Genomic DNA, 14461 nt, shown 5'->3' with positions numbered 1-14461 from the left:
ATATTACAATAACACCTTCCAGATCTCAATGAATTTTCCAAAAATCTTTAAAATATTTCCAGAATTATAAAACAAAATGACCAAAAATTCACAGAATCTCAAAAATTGGTGCAAATGTTAGAATTTTTTAAATTAGTTTTTTACTTGGTAGGCTTAATCGTGTATGACGCTTTGCGGAGCCGCAATTCTTTAGTATGAAAATATTAAGATTATTAAACTCTCACAATGATAGACATTGATGAAAAATTTTCATGGACCCCACAATATCAACAAACCATCTTCGTTTCTACCTTTATTAAGTGAGGGATGTTCCTGGACTTTTCAACTCACCGTCACACCATTTAAATTTTTATTTTCAAAATATTTTTTGTTTATTTATGTGGAGCGACATCCTCGAAGTGCTCTAACAAATTGGAATTTGGATCATACAATTATCATGAAATTGGGAAGAAAGTACGGCCCTTTTATTTGAACGCTTTCGAAGCTTTCCACATATCATACAAACGTAAATAAAGGGATCCAAAAACTGCAAAGCTGATTTAGAAATTAGAAAACTGGAAATGAAAATTAGACACGTATTGACTATATCACACCATTAATAGAAATCAGTTTATTTTTTCGCATATTGACGAATGGGCAACAAGACAAATGGGCAACAAAGGCATAAAATGCTTGGCAGCTCATGCGTGCAGTGCTTTATATCGCCTCACCGGCTAGGATCATGCCCCCCCCCCCCTAGAGCGGGACTCTAGTTACGCCTATGACCAGAGAGGTCGTACAGATTGATCACTTAACACTTAGAATGACATATTTTGTTTATACAATTTCAAGAAAAACTGAAAAAAAACTACGACTAAAGCCTAGACTGACATGTCAGATTTTGAACCGATGGAAATCGGTCGAGAGGATTTTTTCTGAGTTCTTTCCTTCGATGGCGAATAGCTCCTGGCTGCCCTTGCTTCGCTCGGTGTCACGTCTATTCTGTCATTCATCCTTGTCTACAGCTTTAATCTGATTCACCCCTGCGTATTGCGTGTACACCTTTCCATCAGACTTACAATGCCTTATCAGGATTAGTTTAACTTTACCTTCTTGTTTTAAGGACCGATTTCTCGATGTTCGTCTCCTGTGTTTCTTCCAAACCCTTCCCAACAAACATTGCACAGTGGGGAAAAAGCGACCCAAAAAGGTACCTATTTATTGCGGCTACTTGTTGCGCCGGAAAAATACCTTTCCCAAAGGTAAAATCCACGACAAATCGAATGGTGCTATGTTCATTCACCGGAAATTATGGGAACTGGCCGTTTTGCCCCATTTACTCTAAAAAAATATATTTTTTCTATGACAGCTACAATTTAAAGTCGATTGCGGCTAACTATTTCTATGTTTTCTGATGCTTAGTCAGTAGAAAATACGAAGGGTATCTATTCCGACCTTATACCATGACTGAAAGTGGCCGTTTTGCCCCAGTTACCCCTGAAATCGTTTTTTTTTATGTAAGCTACAATTTAAAATGAATTGCGGCTGACTATTTCTATGGTTTCTGATGCTAATTTAGTAGACAATACGAATGGTATAAATTCCGGCCTTGGATCATAATTGGAAGTGGCCTTCTTGCCCTATTCACCCACGAAAATCGTAGTTTTTCTATGACAGCTACAATTTAAAAAAAAATTTCGACTAACGATTTCTTTGTTTTCTGATGCGTATGTAGTTAGTAGAAAATACGAATGGTCTAAATTGTATATAATACGGCCACGTTTTAAAATCAATTGCGGCTAGGTATTTCTATGTTTTCTAATGCTAATTTGTAAGAAAATACGGTTGTTACATATTCTAGCCTTGGATCATGGCTGCAAGTGGCCGTTTTGCCCCATTTGCCTCTAAAAATATATTTTTCTAGCACAGCTACTATTTGAAATCGATTGCGCCTTACTATTTCCATTTTAATTATTGAGAAGAGCGGAAAATTTTCCTGAGGTGTGAGGCTACTTTAAGCATAAGAAAACATGGAATTAGCTAGCCGCAATAGATTTTAAAAAGTAAATGGGGCAAAACGGCCATTTCCAGTCATGATTTAAGACCGAAATATATGACCATTGTAGTTTCTTTCAAATTAGTATCAGAAAACATAGAAATAATTAGCCACAATCGACTTAAAATTGTAACAGGCATAAAAAAAATATCGAAGTTTAATGGGGCAAAATGGCCACTTCCAGTCATGATCCAAGGCCGGAATTTACACCATTTGTATTTTCTACTAAATTAGCATCAGATAACAAAGAAATCGTTAGCTTAAATCAATTTCAAATTGTAGTTGTCATAGAAAAATACGATTCCAGGGGCTAAATGGGGCAAAACGACCACTTCCAATCGTGGTACACTCAACCCTCTTTTTACGGCAGTTTTTTTTACGGCACTTCGTTTTACGGCCTCCTTTTTACGGCACGTGACGTAAAAAGAATTTGAAACATTATTGACATCCAAAAGTAAGCCTATAAGAAGGCATTTTTAGAAACCCAAAGAACAAAGTAGATGCTTTGTATACACATCATTTGCCTTCAACAATTGTTCCGTTCCAGGTTATCCAAGAATTTACTGGAGTCTACACGCGTAACCGAGGACCTACGGTCTACAAGCGTAGCGAAAGAGCTGTTATCTCTTGTAAAAAATGGTTTATGCCCAATTTGATATATTGAACCAAATTCCGTTCCAGGTCATACAAGAATTCCCTGGAATATAGGTCTTCAGGTGTAGCAGCGTAACCGAAGGGCTGTTATCTCTTTTATTGAATAGTTCATGCTCTATATGATCTATTGAACCAAACTCAATATGCCTTAAGCAGCCGTTCCTTTCCTGGTCATCCAAGAATTCCCTAGACTCATCAGCCGCGAATTCATCCCAAATATGTCCTCCGAGTATTTGTCTTTAACTCTCATCTCAAATCCAGACAAATGAGATGTAGTAAGATCGCCAAATCCTCCTGGAGTTTGAATCAAATGGTCTGAAGAATCAACCAAGGCTTCCATGATGTCCATAGTTGCGGCAATGAACCAATTATGTTCTCCGAGTATTTTACTATCACTTGCGTCTCAAATCCATACATATGAGATGTAGTAAGATCTCCAAATCGTCCTGGAGTTTGAATCAAATGGTCTGCCGAATCAACCGAGGCTTCCATGAGCCGCGGTATCAACCCAATTATGTCCTCCGAGTATTTGTCTTTCACTTGGGTCTCAAATCCAGACATATAAGATGTAGTAAGATCTCCAAATCGTTCTGGAGTTTGAATCAAATGGTCTGCCGAATCAACCGAGGCTTGCATGATGTTCCATGCCGTGGTATCAGCACAATTATGTTTCCAGGGTATTTGTCTTCCACTTGCGTTTTCATTCCAGGCATATGAGTTGTTTTAAGATCTTCAAGTTGTCCTGGGGCTTGAATCAAATGGTTTGCCGAATCAACCAAGGCCTTCATGATGTCCCCAGCAACCCCTGTAACAACCTGGGCAGCACAAGCCAGACAATCATCCCAAGGAACAGTTTTAGTTCAATAACGGTAATGAAAACCATTATTTAGAAAACCATTTTACATGACTTCGGTAAAATCGGCATGAAACTAAAATGTTTGTAGGGATGGTTCTAGCAATTTGATTGTGACCAAATTCGGCAATTCATATGGGCCATGCCCTTTTAGATCCATAGAACCAAAGTGAATACGGCTTCAACTATTTTTCCATTGCAGATCACCCATGAATATCATCCATACCTGAAATATAAGCTTTACGGTTAACACGCGTAACCAAAAAGCTGGTATCTCTCTAAAAAAAACTTGCTCATACCCGTTTTGATCCATAGGACTTAATTGGATACCTCTTCAACTATTGTTCCATTCCAGGTAATTTGAGAAAGTCATGGAGTACTGGTCTTTAGGTCTACATGATTATTATTTTTAACTGGTTCATCCCATTTTGATCCATAGATCCATATTAGATACGCATTCAACAATTATTCCACTCCAGGTCATCGAAGAAATATCTGAAGTCTAGATTTCGTGGCCATGGACATAATGGAAGCCTTGATTGATTCGGTAGACCATTTGATTCAATCTCTAGAACAATTGGGAGATCTTACAACATGTTACATGTCAGATTTTGAGACGCAATTCGCAAACTATCCAAATTCCAGGAAAACTATGAGATCTTACAACACCTCATATGCCTTGATTTGAGACGAGTGAAAGACAAACACTAGGGGAATATAATTGAGTTGATACCACGGCTTAGGACATCATAATGGCTTTGGTTGATTCGATAGACCATTTAATTTAAACTCTAGGACAATTTGGAGATCTTTCAATTTCGAATATGCCTGTATTTGAGACATAAGTAAAAGACCAATACTCGGAAGACAAAATTGGGTTGACACCGAGGCTGGGGACATCGTTGAAACCTTGTTTGATTCTGTAGACCATCTGATTCAAACTCCAGGACAATTTGCAGATCTTAAAACATCTCATATATATGGTTTTAAGACGCAAGTGGAAGACAAATACTCGGCAGGCATGAGTGGGATGATACCGCAGATGAGGACATCGTGAAAGCCTCAGTAGATTCGATAGACCATTTGATTCTAACTCCAGAACAATTTGGAGATCTTAAAACATATCATATACCAGGACTTGAAACGCAAGTAAAAGTCAAATACTCGGAGGGCATGATTGGGATGATACCGTGGCTGGGGGCACCATGGAAGCCTTGGTTGATTCATTTCACCATTTGATTTGAATTCCAGGACAGTTTGGAGATCTTACAATGTCGAATATGCCTGTATTTGAGACGTTAGTAAAAGACCAATACTCAGAAGACAAAATTGGGTTGACACCGAGGCTGGGGACATCGTGGAAGCCTTGGTTGATTCTGTAGACCATTTGATTCAAACTCCAGGACAATTTGCAGATCTTAAAACATCTCATATACCTGGACTTGAGACGCAAGTGAAAGACAAAGACTCGGAAGGCATGATTGGGATGATACCGCGGCTGAGGACATCATGCAAGCCTCAGTAGATTCGGTAGACCATTTGATTCAAACTCCAGGACAATTTGGAGATCTTACAACTTCATACATGCAAGAATTGAAGACGGAAGTGAAAGACAAATAATCGGAGGACAAAATTGGGTTGACACCGAATCTGGAGACATCATGGAAGCCTTGGTTGATTCGGTGGATCATTTGATTCAAACTTCAGGACAATTTGGAGATCTTACAACACCTCATATGTCTTGTTTCGAGACGCAAGTGAAAGACAAATCCTCGGAGGACATAATTGAGTTGGTACCGCGGCTGGGGACATCATGAAGGCTTTTGTTGATTCGGCAGACCATTTGATTCAAACTCCAGGACAATTTGGAGATCTTAAAACATATCATATACCAGGACTTGAAACGCAAGTAAAAGTCAAATACTCGGAGGGCATGATTGGGATGATACCGTGGCTGGGGGCACCATGGAAGCCTTGGTTGATTCATTTCACCATTTGATTTGAATTCCAGGACAGTTTGGAGATCTTACAATGTCGAATATTCCTGTATTTGAGACGTTAGTAAAAGACCAATACTCAGAAGACAAAATTGGGTTGACACCGAGGCTGGGGACATCGTGGAAGCCTTGGTTGATTCTGTAGACCATTTGATTCAAACTCCAGGACAATTTGCAGATCTTAAAACATCTCATATACCTGGACTTGAGACGCAAGTGAAAGACAAAGACTCGGAAGGCATGATTGGGATGATACCGCGGCTGAGGACATCATGCAAGCCTCAGTAGATTTGGTAGACCATTTGATTCAAACTCCAGGACAATTTGGAGATCTTACAACTTCATATATGCAAGAATTTAAGACGGAAGTGAAAGACAAATAATCGGAGGACAAAATTGGGTTGACACCGAATCTGGAGACATCATGGAAGCCTTGGTTGATTCGGTGGATCATTTGATTCAAACTTCAGGACAATTTGGAGATCTTACAACACCTCATATGTCTTGTTTCGAGACGCAATTGAAAGACAAATCCTCGGAGGACATAATTGAGTTGATACCACGGCTTGGGACATCATGAAGGCTTTGGTTGAATCGGTAGACCATTTGATTCAAACTCCAGGACAATTTGGAGATCTTATAACATCTCCTGGATTTGGAGAGATCTTACAATACCTTATGTAAGACGCAAGTGAATGTATTTGAAAGTATCCTCACTATCAATAAATTAAGTGAAGTACTAGAAATTTAGCAAAAATTCTTTTTACGTCACATTCGGTTTACGTCCCCCCAATAAGTGACGTAAAAAGAGGGTTGAGTGTATAAGGAATGGTATTTTTCCAGCGCGGCAAGTAGCCGCAATAAATAGGTACCTTTTTGGGTCGGATTTTCCCCACTGTGCATTGGAAACTAATAGATAAACTAATAATTCAACCAAAAATAGCCTTCTCCAGCTAGTAAACTTGCTTATTCAGCTAAAATTGTTTGTTGGGTTGATAACCAAAACCTCCGTTTCATATCAACAATCGTGCCTGGAAGGGGCTCCTTCTAACGTATCAGCGTAAGTCCTAGATTACCCAACTTCGGTGATCTTCTGGCTTTGTTCATTATGTGCTGTGTTTTCTTGGGACAAACATTCATCTGGTGACCTTTCTCCGAGCAAATGAATCATTTGTCCTTATTTTTCGAATAGAAAATGATTCCTGTCCAGTTTAGAATGTACAATGCCGATGGTATTTCCATTTTAACGTCCATGAACACGTCACGAATACCGTTGACTATATCCAACCCGAACTCAACATAAACTTTTCCCACACCAAACCGTTCACTTTTCCATGCTTTCCTTAAACCGTTGCTATTTCTTGGTCATGTAGCTCCGGTGGTAGATTTTACACTCGTACCTCGTATGTATTAAAAATTTCCTCACTCATCTCCATTACTCCTACTGTTGTTGTATTATCATACCGAAAAATTATTTGCTGTGTATTGTTCTCCAACACGTCGTTGAATGCCTTCTCATTATTAAATTTGAAATAAATGCTTCGTTTCACTGCCCGTTTGTATACTGTGTCCATTTCCATTATGCTGGCATTCAGCGATATAACAAGACCTGCGATTTCTCCATATGCGGGCGTGAAGAATCTTTAGGGAATGTGAACCTCATGGTGTTTTTGATTTCGGCCATTTCGAGATAAACTTCTACAGTTATACTGCCGCTAACCGCAAGTCAAGCACATCTGATCCCATAATGCATTCACATTTGATTTCATTTATTTTATTTCATATTAAAAACAATTAACATTGGAGTAGTTGTCAAAATTGTGAAGAATGTGTTGCCAAGACCGCGTGTTGCTAAAAACCGAGAGGTAGATAAAAACGTAGCTTAACAAAATCGGAATGGCACTGTATGTTTAAAATGTCCGTGCTCCTTTTACAAACAGAGTATCATAGGACAGCCTGGTGCTGTTTAACACAACTCCGAGTAGAAAGAGTAAGATAAATATGTTTGTGTGCGACAGAAAATGGCACTATGATTATTCATTTACGAGTTTATTCATTACTTGATGATTATCAGCTATTTATAAAAAAAAAGGAAACAGCTAAGTAAAAAAAATATATAATTTATGGAATAAGAACCGTAACTTGAGAACCATTGTCCCTCACTTCATTTTTAGTCCGCCTTTCACAACTTAAAATGCAATAATAAATGCAAACAAATTGTCATAGTAATCGCATCGCATCCCATCGGAAGAAGGGATGCGATTTGCATACCGGCAGCACATTAGGACCGAATAGAACTACGCCGGTGGAATTGGATTTAACGTGGAAAGCGACCGACTTGCTGAACAGTATTTGAAATTCAAATTTTAGTGAGAGATTTCGCTGTACGGTGGATGGGTAATCCACCCACAACCCAAACACAAAGATGCAGTCTAACGAGCGCGTTGAGCTTTGTTTTACTACCGTTACCATTGCCATGTTGCAGGGAATTGAATAGAATTTAGGCTATGTCATAATTCAAGTGGAATGCTACAGCTGAACATCATCCTGACTCTTTACAAATGGGGAAAAGTTCATTGGGTTGGTTGAGCAATGTAAGGGGCCATTGTTATATTCATTATTTACCGTGTAGCAGGACTTGACTGTGCCAGTACCCACTTCTTCGATGGCTTGAAAGCTCGCCCAAATCGAGCGATTATGTAAACTATTTCGCCGCCCACACCGAGTCCCATTCTGCTGTGGTTGGTTAAAAACAACGACGATTTCGACAGGAAAGGGAGGAAAAATCAGCGAAAGGGAGTTTATCGCCCTAAAATGGCTTCCAGGATTGGGTTATTTGTATTCAGATTTATGGCGCTGTGTTGCTAATTTCTGGTAGACACCCAATCCCAAATGGAAACAAAGACAAACTGTCTCGAATTTATTATTGGGATGGCTAAATGGCTTGTCTCACATCAGTGCACAAATTTGGCTATTGTTTATAGCTTGTCTAATGGAAATTAATTATATAACAGCAAATGTTACTCAATTGCCGTTTAAAAGCTATCCTCGATACCTCATCTCAAAATCAGGCCTAATTCAGAATGTTATCAGCGCATAACATATAATAATGAGTTTGCACTCAACGTTTCATTAAAAAAAATATTTTATTCTATCGATTTTCACTTATTAACATCTCGACACTTCTCACAAACTACCTATTACCTCAAGTACCTGAACTAAAAAGAGATTGATCGGTGGTTCGACCCGGCTATTTGTATACTAAAACTGCTGATGGGCATATCACATCAGGGTCGCTGGTCATTGGACTTTGCTCGTGTGGTATGACTCCTTTATTGCTGATCTATCGGTTTGGTCGGTGCTGGTTGGTCGGTGTCGGATGGGCCATCACGTAATTATATATAGGTCGTGATTGATACAAATAAACAAAATGACAAATTAAACGAATCTAGTCAAAGAATCAGAGGTTTAAGTTCTTTCTGCAGTTATATGCATAGAAAATATGTTTCATGAGTATAGTACAATGAGTATCAACGAAAGTGAAAAAGACGTCCTATTCTCGGCATATTATTTATTTATTTATTTTTGCTGATTTTTGCTTTTTTATTTGCTAATTATCTAATACATGCATTCATCTCTTAGACTAGGTGTTCCGTGTTTTCTTAACACTATCATCCTTATTTGCTATGTTATATTTTTAGTTATTATTAATACATTTCAATTGCCTCTGGCAGTTAGAATTTTTCCTCTGGTTGAATTGAACCATGTAGGAATTACAATGTTTTCAACTTAAACTAATCTTAACCTATTTTATACTAAGGGTACAAGGAGTTAATCGTTGCAATAGAAGATTGCAACGATTTTTATCTAAAATTGGAAATTATTTTGTTGGACATTTGTTGCAATGTCTCAATATTAGAAATTCTATGAAGTTCATTGGTACTATACCACGGAGGCAACTTCAGAATCATTTTCAGAATTTTATTTTGAATCCTCTGAAGTGCCTTCTTTCTGGTATTGCAGCAACTAGTCCATATTGGCACAGCATACAACATGGCAGGTCTAAAAATTTGTTTGTAAATCAAAAGTTTGTTCTTAAGACAAAGTTTTGATTTTCTGTTATAAGTGGATATAGACACTTAATATATTTGTTACATTTGGCTTGAAGGCCTTCAATGTGATTTTTAAAAGTTAATTTTTGATCTAGCAGAAGTCCTAAATATTTAGCTTCGCTAGACCAATTAATTGGAACCCCATTCATAGTGACAATATGTCTGCTAGAAGGTTTCAAATAAGAAGCTCTCGGCTTATGTGGGAAAATTATAAGCTGAGTTTCGAGGAAATTTTCCATTTTTGCAAGTAAGTGGAGAAAATATCCAAACTTTTTTGCAATCTACTACAAATGACACGAAGGCTACGCCCTTTGGCTGAGAGACCTGTGTCATCTGCAAACAAAGATTTTTGACACCCTGGTGGTAAATCAGGTAAGTCAGAAGTAAAAATGTTATACAAAATGGGCCCCAGTATGCTGCCTTGGGGGACACCAGCTCTTACAGGTAATCTATCAGATTTAGAATTCTGATAGTTTACCTGCAATGAGCGATCTGATAAATAATTTTGGATCAGTTTAATGATGTACAGAGGAAAATTAAAATTCATCAATTTTACAATCAAACCTTCATGCCAAACACTGTCAAATGCTTTCTCTATATCAAGAAGAGCAACTCCAGTCGAATATCCTTCAGATTTGTTGAGCCGAATTAAATTCGTTACTCTTAATAACTGATGGGTGGTTGAATGCCCATGGCGAAAACCAAATTGCTCATCAGCAAAAATAGAATTGTCATTAATATGAACCATCATTCTATTTAAAATAATCTTTTCAAACAGTTTGCTTATTGAAGAAAGCAAACTGATTGAGCGATAACTAGAAGCCTCAGCTGGATTTTGTCCGGCTTCAAAATTGGAACAACTTTGGCGTTTTCCATTTATCTGGAAAGTATGCCAATTGAAAACATTTGTTAAATAAATTAACCAAAAAGGATAAAGAGCTCTCAGGAAGTTTTTTGATAAGTATGTAGAAAATACCATCATCACCCGGAGCTTTCATATTTTTAAATTTTTTAGTAATAGATTTCACTTCATCCAAATTAGTTCCCAACGAAGGGTCAAAAACATTCTCTTGATTGAGAATGTCTTCGAAGCTCCGTGTAACCTGATCCTCAATTGGACTAGTGAGACCTAGACTAAAATTATGGGCACTCTCGAACTGCTGAGCAAGTAAGTTTTTGAGCCTTTTCGCCATTTGTTAATAAAATTTTATTTCCTTCTTTAAGCGCTGGATTGGCTTTTGAGGTTTTCTAAGAATTTTCGTTAATTTCCAAAAGGGTTTCGAACTGGGATCCAACTTCGAGACATTATTCTCAAAGTTGGTATTTCTCAGAATAGCGAAACGTTTTTTAATTTCGTTTTGCAAATCTCGCCAAATAACTTTCAAAGCGGGATCGCGAGATCTTTGGTATTTCCTTCGCCTCACATTTTTAAGACGGATCAGTAGCTGAAGATCGTCGTCAATAATAATGGAGTTGAATTTAACTTCACATTTCGGAATTGCAATGCCTCTGGCTTCGACAATTAAATTTGTCAAAGATACGAGCGCATTGTCAATATCACTTTTAGTATCCAAAGGAATATTAACATCAAAATTCCTATCGATATACGTTTTATATAAATCCCAATCAGCTCTATGATAATTAAATTCTCGGCATATTAAAAATTAGTGATTGCACAGTCATTCATAGGGGAACTGTTCTTGGAATTCATCTCATGGCTGCGATACTCATCCCATCAAAAACAAAGCAATGGAAAGTATTTTTGATTTGTTGATTATTTTTGTGATTTTTTTCAGCAGTGAGCACGCATGTTGACAAAAAGAAGCGACGATATTAGTGCCGTATTTCTTTTTTTCGCGATGAGATGAATCTATGTTCAGTGAGTTGGAGATCGGAAAAGTTCCCCTACTTTCCTGCCAAAGGATCAGATAACGTAGATGGCGTAGCTCATTATGTTCGTCTCTAACAGTTCTTCTACTCTGATTCATATCCAGCTGAGAAAATACAGTTTTTCTATTTTTGCGTGTTTACGCCCTAGTGACCCAGATTCGAAAACAAAAATATTCTATTCGTTTCGGCATCCAAGTTTTAATGTATTAGTTTTAATAAGATTGTGTAACTTTAACTGAGAGCCAATACTTGTCATCTACGATATTTCTTCGATAATCTTTATGTTACCATTGAATAACCGTTCCTTAGCCTCAAAGTTTTAATTCGAATTTCGCCTGATGAATAACGGATTCAGGTCCCACAAAAACAAGCACAGCAGTCAGTGTCCTATTATGGCAGCGTTTCTTGAACCATGCGATGTAAATCAAATTCCGGAACACAGTCTTCTACAAGAAAACAAATGTTTCTACTTGGTCTACGGGGGGTGGTTTCACCATTCAAAGCCAATATTGAAAAACGAAACACAAATTTTCGGATACAGTTCGGAGTGAATGTATGAATCATAATTGTCCTCATGTGAATACTTTGGAATAGGGACGTTCTGTTATTTCGAAATATCGATATGCATTTGAAGTGATACGAGAATCTCACAGAAATATCTTTATCACTGCTATAACAAATGATATTGTAGACATGGAAGTATTGAATAGTATATGTTGTTGTTATTTTCTCTCAACCCTTTAAATAAATAATTCCAAATGTTATTTTGGTTTTATCTAGCAAAACAAAAGAAACCCAGCTTTGCCGGGGTGTTTAGCAAGATGAATACACCACTAGTTTGCCAAATTCACAATGCAGCCATCTTGGATTTTAGTATTTTAGTACTGTATTCATCTTGGTGTTTAGTGTTTCAAATGTCATGCTGGACTATTTGCAGCACTGCACTCTAGATCAATTTTTATTTATTTATATTATTATTTGCTTGTCTTCGAACTAATGGTACAGACAGATACTACCAAAATTTTTTTATGTACAAGTTATCCGACTTGTCAAAATCCCCAACTCAGCCATCTTGGATTTTTGTATGGAATTTATGCTCGTTTATTTACGTTTTGCACTGAAAATTTATGTTTCCCCCCCCGCGCTGGTTATTCCCATCTACTGACGAAGTCATATAACCTGTACATAAAAAAAATCTTGGATACTACTACAGTCGCCTCTCCTCATCTCAATATTGAAGGGACCATCGAGATAGGGAGAGATCGAGGAATAGGAGGAAAATTTAAATGGCTGCTAGATCCAAAATAGCTCGTTGCTATGAAAAGCGACAACAAAACAAGTGTCATATCTTGTTGTTGATATGTTTGTTATTGTCCACAGATGGTCTAGTAGCCTAAAAATTTGAACATATCGACATAAGGAGAGTGGATCAAGAACAAAATATGATCCGAACACATCGAGATAGAGAGATATCGAGATAGGGAGGTTATCGAGATGTAGAGTACCCAAATGTATGTAGATTGAAGGGACCGTGGAAACCATCGACATAGGGAGATAGGGTATCTGTTCCCATATTAATAATAGCCCGTATATTAATCTCAACCGTCGATAAACCAAATAAAAAATCAATTTATTTACAATTTCTTACATCGTATGTACACAATAATGGATGGAACACATTCTTGAATGTTTGGAATATTATTCAAAATTTTGTTTATGTAATGTTTTAATTCACAAGAATCAAATTATTAAAAGATAAAATTGTAAAGCACTTTTATTTTCATTTTCCTACCTCTGAACTAATGGTTTGATGCACTGCTGGATTGCTAGCAGATTCATCTGTTTTCACGCCGTTGTTTTCCACTCAATTTCAAGCTAAAACAATTCTATCCCTTCAAAATTCACTTCACAGCACATAAAGCACATCACATTTTCACTATGAATATAATTATATTTTAAAAACCAATGCGATTTCCTATAGTTTGATATAGGTTTATTTCGAACAACGTCTAAATTATCCTTGTCCGTATTCCAAACTGTTTACATGGCTTGCAGTACTCTCAAGGTTTTTTTTTTTTAACTTGTTTTTATTTAAAGGCTCAATCGCCATTAGGCATAACGGAGCCGCTGTACTTTTGATTTTTGTTGACAATCAATGTGTGTCTTAGATCTTAGTGTTAGGTTTGGGGAGCCGAAAAACTCGCGGCTTAGTCGAGGTTAGGGTGTACCAAAAAAAAGGAGTGGGATAGGGCCAAGGGGTATTCCATTGTCCTGAGCAGCGCTGTAGCGGTCTTATTGTTGTTTGACGAAGATTATTCAGGACATAACTGTAATGAAACAAGCAAACTGTTTTCCAAGCGGAGAGGGGTGGGGTGCGTAGACAATGATGATATGACCTTACAACAGACAGAGGGTTAAACGAAAATATTGATCCTTTTCAAGAATTTGTATATAAGGATCATGTAGTCTAGGTCAAGCATACCCAGCACATCTCGAATGTTTTCCTTTTCTGATTTTCCTCGGGCCCGGAGGGATTCACATAAATCGGACCTGGCAACACCGTATTCGGGACAGTCCCAGACAATGTGATTGATGTCTTGATAGCCTGCACCGCAACCGCATCGATTGCTGTCTGCGAGCCCTACTCTGAAGGAATGCGCGTTTAATGAGTAGTGATTGGACATTAGCCGACACATTACTTTAATAAAGTCTCTGCTAATGCCCAGTCCCTTGAACCAAGGCTGCTTCGATACCTGTGGGAGAATGGAATGTAACCATCTACCCAAATCTCCTTTATCCCATTTTCGTTGCCAACTGGCCATGGCGTGTTGACGAGCAATCGAGAAAAATTCACTGAAGGCGATTTTGCGCTCATAAATATCGCCTTCCATAGCGCCCACCTTGGCAAGAGAGTCTGCTC

The 14461-nt window shown here is 37.8% G+C and overlaps 1 protein-coding gene across 4 annotated transcripts in view; it reads left to right on the top strand.

Annotated features, from left to right (window-relative positions):
- Positions 1 to 14461, top strand: part of LOC134212898 (trissin receptor) — a 529260-nt gene that overhangs the window by 36764 nt on the left and 478035 nt on the right. The window lies entirely within an intron of this gene.

This window comes from Armigeres subalbatus, chromosome 2, assembly GCF_024139115.2.
Source record: "Armigeres subalbatus isolate Guangzhou_Male chromosome 2, GZ_Asu_2, whole genome shotgun sequence".
Lineage (NCBI taxonomy): Eukaryota > Metazoa > Arthropoda > Insecta > Diptera > Culicidae > Armigeres > Armigeres subalbatus.
This window is presented reverse-complemented; position numbering and strand designations above follow the sequence as displayed.